The sequence below is a fragment of the Labeo rohita genome, chromosome 8 (genome assembly GCF_022985175.1).
Source record: "Labeo rohita strain BAU-BD-2019 chromosome 8, IGBB_LRoh.1.0, whole genome shotgun sequence".
NCBI lineage: Eukaryota > Metazoa > Chordata > Actinopteri > Cypriniformes > Cyprinidae > Labeo > Labeo rohita.
The window spans coordinates 18,100,588-18,108,283 of record NC_066876.1 but is presented as its reverse complement, the minus strand read 5'-3'; positions in this window follow the sequence as shown (position 1 = coordinate 18,108,283).

Below are 7,696 nucleotides of genomic sequence, written 5' to 3'. Positions count from 1 at the left end.
TACGTTGCCACGGTGTATGCATGTGGCGGTGGCGCCGCTCACCCAGATGTAATGATGTAACGGTGTAATGACGTTGAATGCATGCGCCGTGCCTTGTTTACATGCAGAGAAAGACACATGCTGAATAAAAGCCATTGAAATCTATTGATCTGAGTATTGATCATCTTGGTATTTTCTTGAGTCTTGAACATGGTAGTAGCCTTGCTGTCTATGGGAGGGTCAGAGACCTCTCGGATGTCATCATAAATATCTTAAATTGTGTTCCGAAGATGAACAATAGTCTTACGGGTTTGGAACAACATGAGGGTGAGTAATTAATAAAAGAATTTTCATTTTTTGGTAAACTAACCCTTTAATTACTTATGTCGTTCGAAACCCGTAAGACCTTCATTCATCATCCTACCTGATCTCATGACGAAAACGTATCATACAATTTTACTTACCACATAAACAGAGTAAAGAGAGATGACTGAGGAGGATGGCGAAGGATTTGCAGATCCTGAGCACCACTGACAAGAATCTAGTCTTGTAAAATGTGTGGCAAGCACTTCCGCTGTAGTATACACAGAGCATATGCGATCTCGAATTTCGAAAGTGAAAGTAAAAGCGATCGTGCATTCAAAAGCAGTTTCAATGCCCCGCCTATTAACGGCGTAACAGTGTAATTACCCAACAATATAACTACAAGAGAAAGCAATGAAATATATAGTTTTCTCCCATCTCATATTTATTCCCTTTAAGGTTCCGTAGAACACATGATTTTTATTCTGAACACGGTATTGGGATGTAGCCAGATTGGATAACAGGGGTCTTACAAATATTTACATTTCCGTTATGATAAGAATGGGGCCAGGTGGAAAGCGATCACGGATCCAGTCGCTATGTATATTCCAAAAGATATGGTGCCCATATGTATTGTGAAAAAGGCGGGGTTTATTTACACACTGAAAGTAGCAGGGGAAAAAATTGATTTTTGAAAAATTGTGAAAAAAAATTTTTTTTAGGCCATATCTCCAAGCCCTAGTACATATCACTGCAGTTTCCAACAGAAATCAACACTAGAAGTGGTGAAACAACAAGCACTTGTGACAGTTTTTTGTACACAGTTATGATTACAACTCCATATGTTTTGCTTTCTGGACATAGCTTGTTTCGTTCCTTGGGTATGAATCCTGTGAAAAACATGACTCACAATGAAAGAACTGAAAAATTAGAAATCAAAAAACAAGCTAAAACGGCATGCTTGCAATTGCGTTTTTACATCACATTCGCTTTTATTCATACTATCGGGTAGGTTTAGGTGTAGTGCAGATGGTATGTTATTTAAAAACGTCACAGAGTATTAGAGTTATAGCGTCACTCATTGGACGTTTCAAGTTAGAACTGCGGTGACACATACAAAACCAATGGCACAAAAAATGCACCATATGTTCTGGGGAAAAAAATGTCTTTTAGCACCACTCACGAAACGTACATGGTGGTACGGAACACAGATTAAGATATTTCGGATGAAATCCGACAACTTTCTGACTCTGCAAAGACAGCAACGCAACTACCACACGCATTGAAAACTGACCCGTAAGAGAAGAAATTGTTGAATAAAGTCATTGTTTTTGTTTTCTTCATGCACAGAAAGTATTCTTGTAGCTTCATAAAATGAAGGTTGAACCACTGATGTCACATGGACTACTTTATCAATGTCCTTACTGCCTTTCTGGGCCTTGAACGTCGAATATATTGAAATTCGTCATTTTTACGGGTTTGGAACGACACGAGGGTCGTACAATACGTACAATACACATGCACACGCACACTCGTCTTGTAACAGCTGAGTTCTTCTCTTTTGCTCCTTGGTTTGTTTGACATTTTTCTCATCCTCGTCTCAGAGCTGACATCATCTAACCCCCCTCACCCATGATGAGAGTTGTCCACTGGCAAGGACACCCCAACCAAAATAAACAGGCATGCCAGGGACACCTTAACGGCGCTCCCTCTCACAGCACTTCACTTTGGCTCTTGAATCACATTTCTCAAAAGTGTTTAAACTGTAGGGGTTTACTCAGCCATAAACAGACTCCTAATGTGTTTACATAGCCATATATTCTGCCCATCTACAGCTGTTAGAGAGGGATGGCATGTGAGGGGGAGAAAGAGACGGAGAGAGTGTGGCAGATGACTGACGGAGATGTGAAGAGAATGAGATTAAAACACCTGTACATCTCTGACACAGGTGTGGAGATCTGCAGTCTGTGGTTCCAATGTAAGAATTTTCTCTAAATATTGAAAGAGAAAGAGAGTGAGAGAAAATGGAGAGAGAGATGTTTGTGCGTGTTTGAAAGTCTCAGTAAACATTTCAATAAACACATTCCCACTCCACTAGAGCAAACAACGCAGCATATCACATCGCACCACAGAGATCTTCATATGCAACATTACAACATATCGCAGTCAATAATCATTTTCACTCTCTCTTTCTCCTTCTTGACACTAAAAGTAAATCATCTTTTTAATATTACAGCTGTTTTTCAGAGAGAGCAACAAGATTAAATGGAGAAGGCCTTCTTAATCTCAGATCTCAACAATGTCTCACACTATACTCAGATTCACCAACATACCAAAGTCTGAAATTAAAAGTCACATTGTGAACACAAATTTCCCATCAAATTCTTTTAAGGCCAAGTCAACAATTGACTCATTTGTTTTTGTTCTTTATTTCCCTTCTAGGAGAAACATCAGAAGCAAAGTTGATTTTTAAAATACCTGAGAATGTAGTAAAGCCTCTTGAGCTAAAAGTGCTATAAAAGAGTACAAATAAAAAGTTCAACACTTCTGTTTCTTCACTGAATTGATTTTCTCTTTGATTCATTCATTTGGGTCTTTCCCAGTGCTCTTCGAGAAAAAAAAAAAAGATTAAGGGTTTTGTCCTTTTTCCCTGTCTTTTGTTTATTTTTTCGTGCTTCATTCCAGTTATTTAGCAACCAGCATTTCCAGTATTTACAAAATACATTTCATAAAAAAGAAACAGTGTGTGAAAGAGAACAGCACATCTTCTCTTTGAAGACCAGTGTTGTTACAAAAACGTAATCATTGTTTATTTATTTAGCAGTTGAAATATTGCTTAAATAAAACAATATAAAAATTAAATGTAAGATGAAAATTTAAACGGATAGATTACCCAAAAATGAAAATTACCCCATGATTTACTCACCCTCAAGCCATTCAAGGTGTATATGACTATCTTCTTTCCACTGATGTCACTGATGTCACATGGACTACTTTATCGATGTCCTTACTACCTTTCTGGGCCTTGAATGTCGAATATATTGAAATTCAAAATTTTTACGGGTTTGGAATGACATGAAGGTAATTAATAAATGACAGAACTTTAATTTTTGTGTGAATGTTCCCTTTAAGAGAAGCACATACCATAAAACATCCATCTTTCCTACTTAAAATGAACAGAATGGTTAAAGAACATGAATAGTTCAGCTGAATCAGAACCAGAATTGTTAAATTCCTATAATTCCCATTGCATTACTAATAAACCAATGTGAATACAAAACACATACAATACACACGCACACGCACACTCGTATTGTAACAGCTGAGTTCTTCTCTTTTGTTGCTTGGTTTGTTTGACATTTTTCTCTTTTGACATTTCTCTCATCTTCGCCTCATTCTTTCAGACGAATACAATCTGAATCAAATTAAAAATGTCCTGGCTCTTCCAAGCTTTATAATAGCAGTGAATGGCTGCTGAGATTCTGAAGTCTAATAAAGTGTATCCATCCATCATAAATAGTACTCCACACAGCTCCAAAGGGAATATGATTATTTTTCAACATTTTATTTGAATCCATATACAATGTATTTATTTTATTGCTGCCATTTATGGTCTACTCTCCTAACTACATGAGGCGCAGTGGCCATTTTGAGTGAAAAACCTCAACCCCGTCACAAATATATGTATTTCTGATTGTTACGGGGTTGAGTTATTTACTTCATTAAGAATTTGAATGAAAATATAAAAATACATATAAAAATATGCATGGTTTCAGCAAATGTATTCAACCCCATCACACCTTATCACTTTAATATTTTTGTAAAAATATAGTGAAGACAAACAAGAATGAAAGCATTTCTTTCTGATTACGATCTGTCATGTTAAGGACTAAAACAATAAAATGTTGGCTTTAGTTAAACTTTTCAATTCTTTTAGACACACACCATAGACACACAATATGTGTATTTTTAGTTTCAGTCCTATAAAAATGTGAAAAAATATCATAAATGTTACATTTGTTATCATTACATTTTTATCAGGGACTGTAGTTGTTTCTTTTGTAACAAGTTCTGTATAAAATCCTTTTTAAAACGATCCCGTTACGGGGTTGAGAAAAAAGGTGTCTAAATCTGAAAATAATAACAGGTTGTTAATGTCTGAGGTGAGAAAATATGATTTTTTTTGGAGGTTTGACATGTGCCTAATTATGTGGGGTATTTAGAAAATAATTAATATGTAGTTGAAAAAAAACAAGTTTTTTCCAAGTTGAAATGTTACTGAATCCCCTTATAATGATTTATGGTTTTAAACATGGATATTTTTCTTACTCAAAACACATCGATTCACTTCAGAAGGCCTTTATTAACCCCCCGGGTCAATGTGGAGTACTTTTTATGATGAACGGATGCACTTATAAGATGTATTCTATGTTATATGTACACTAGAAGTGCATTTTGTATTACCCTTATTGATCTAGATATAAACCTAATGTTCTTGCCATTCAGTTAATCTAAATAGTAAATCTTCATGGCTCATCAGGGTCTCTGCCGTCTGAGATTGTCAGTTTCTGTGTACTGTGTGCAGATAAAGTGTCATAAAATGACCGTAAAATGTCAGACGTCACTAACGGATGGCTTTACCTTTACAATAGCTTTCCTAAGCGTTTACTCAAAACACCATCACCACCTACCACACACACACACATAAACATCCCGGCACACACCTGAACGTGCTGATAGTGCTCTTCCCCCCTAAAACACCAGCAGCAAAAACAAACGCTGCAGGGTGTTGTGATGCTTTACCGTCAAACAAACCTGACCTTCTGTCCCCCTCCTCTGTCTCTGTGTTGCTGTCTGGGTTTAGAGGAATGATAGCCCCTGCATGAGGGATTTTTCACTGTCCTCACTGTGTGTGTGTGTGTGTGTGTTGGTGCTAAAGACTTGGTTCAGTTTTAACCAGAATTCCTCTGTGGAGATGAATCTAGCATTCTAGTCTTATTGGTTGTGACACAGCAATAGCAGGAGACCAGCAGCTTGACTAATAGCAGTTATTTGCATCACATTTAAAGCCACAAAGTAATGTCAGCCATTCCGCAAGAAGATCTTTTATAAGCCGTGCTTGATTCGCTAAGGCGCAGATCGCTTCATCTGGATAACTGAAGGTCTCTGTAGACTGTTTGTCTCTGTTTTTGTTTCTTAAATGCAAGAGCTGACAGTCCTGGTTTGAGGTGTTTAATAAAATGGAAAATAAACCCTTCAGGCAAAGAATTGGCCCTTACCAGCATTTTGTTAGTGCAACTGGGACCATCTCAACCTTTTTAGATGCAGAAACAAAAGAATGACACAGAAAGAAGGATAGATTTATTATATTATATTATATTATATTATATTATATTATATTATATTATATTATTATGTGACCCTGTACCACAAAACAATGGGTCAAAATGATCTATTTTATGCCAAAAATCATTAGGATATAAAAGTAAATATCATGTCCATATCCATATACATGAAGATGTTGTACATTTCCTACCGTAAATATTTCAAAACGTAATTTTTGATTAGTAATATGCATTGCTAAATACTATATTTGGACAGCTTTAAAGGTGATTTTCTCAATATTTAGATTTTTTTTTTTTTTTTTTTTTTTTTTTTCAGATTCCAGATTTTCAAATAGTTGTGTCTCAGCCAAATATTGTCCTATCCTAACAAACCATACATCAATGAAAAGGTTATGGAGAATGTATTCAGGTTTCAGATGATGTATAAATCTCAGTTTCAAAAAAACTGACCCTTATGACTGGTTTTGTGGTCCAGGGTCACATATTATGTTATATTACATTATGTAAGGAATAACCAAGGAACTATGTCCCATAGCAAAATAAATAAACTATATTGGAGGTATTAAATTATTTTATTTACCTATTTAAAAATAAAAATAAACCAAATCCGTTTATTATTTATGCTAACAATAATATTAAAGAAAGATATTTTTAATTTATTGGCATGTATCTTTCAAATACTTTCAGTTAAGTGTTGCTTTAAAAGGGTCAAGTGAAAAATGTGTGAATTCTGACTAATTAAGACACCTCTGATTGGCCATTGCATATCACTGCTCATAGACAGTGATATAAATGTTCAGTGTTTGAAAGCAGCCACCTATCAGCGAGTATAAATTGAGTCTGTACTTGGTACTACCAGTACTGCAGAAGGCCGGTATTGTTCTGTTTTAAAATTTCAGTATTGAGGTGGTACAGAAATATAAATGGCCATATCGACCAGCCATACGATCCAAAGAAAGATTCCACATACATGAGCAGTTTCTGATCTTATTTCAAAATTTGAAGCAAAAACAGAATGGTCTAACTTTATCTTTGTGAAATTATGCTGCATAAAAAATATCTGCAGGAAGCAAAAACAGCACACTGGTTGATTGAAAGTGCAAATTCACTCTCTGACAGCAGGTGGTGCTTATGGAACAACAGTGATACAGCATTTCCCTGGTTACCACTGTAAACAAAGCAGCACTGCGCCTAGATATACTACTTTAGCATGAATAATACAGTGGCAAGATGAAAAATACCATAAAAGCTTTTCTGAGTTCCCCTCAGAGATACATTCATATACTATAAACACCCCCAATTTCATTTTATGGATTTTCTTCCAATATTTCATGCATTGTGAACAGTGAGCTTGCTCTGCCAGTATTTTCTCCTCTTCTATGCTTGCAATACAGTTTGTGTGCAAGTCCAGAACAGAGATCGGCTGAAATAAAACAAAAGAGCTGACTGCTAATCGTGCATTTGGAGCAGAAACTGGCCAGTTACAATTTATGGCAGTTCGAACATTTTCTACTACTAGCATTATTTGTTTCGGGCTTGGCTACCTTGGTGAAAAAACCAGCATATATGCTGGTAGGTATGTTTTGATGCTGGGATGCTGGTTAGGTAGGTTTTGATGCTGGTTTAAGATGGTCTTTAGCTGGTTTATGCTGCTCCTTTGCTGCTTTATGCTGGTCATGATGCTGGTCAAGGACCATATACCAGTAAAGAACCTGCATAAACCGGCTAAGGACCAGCTTAAACCAGCATCAAAACCTACCTAAAGTGCATTCCCAGCATCAAGACATACCTACCAGCACATGCTGGGTTTTTCACCAGGGTAAAGGAGAACACAATTCCTTTTTTTTTTTTTTTAAATAGTTTTCCAGGTCAACTACAAGATTTTCCAGGACATTTTCCATTTCTCTCATTTTCCGTGTTTTCCAAGACTGGAAAATTAGTCAGCAATTTTCCAGGTTTTCAGGACGAGTGGGAACCCTGATTTGTCCTTAAAACGCTCTTCTGAGTAGGATTAATTTCTTACGCATTTCAACACCCGTTGCTATTTACAAAACGTCATTTTAGACCTA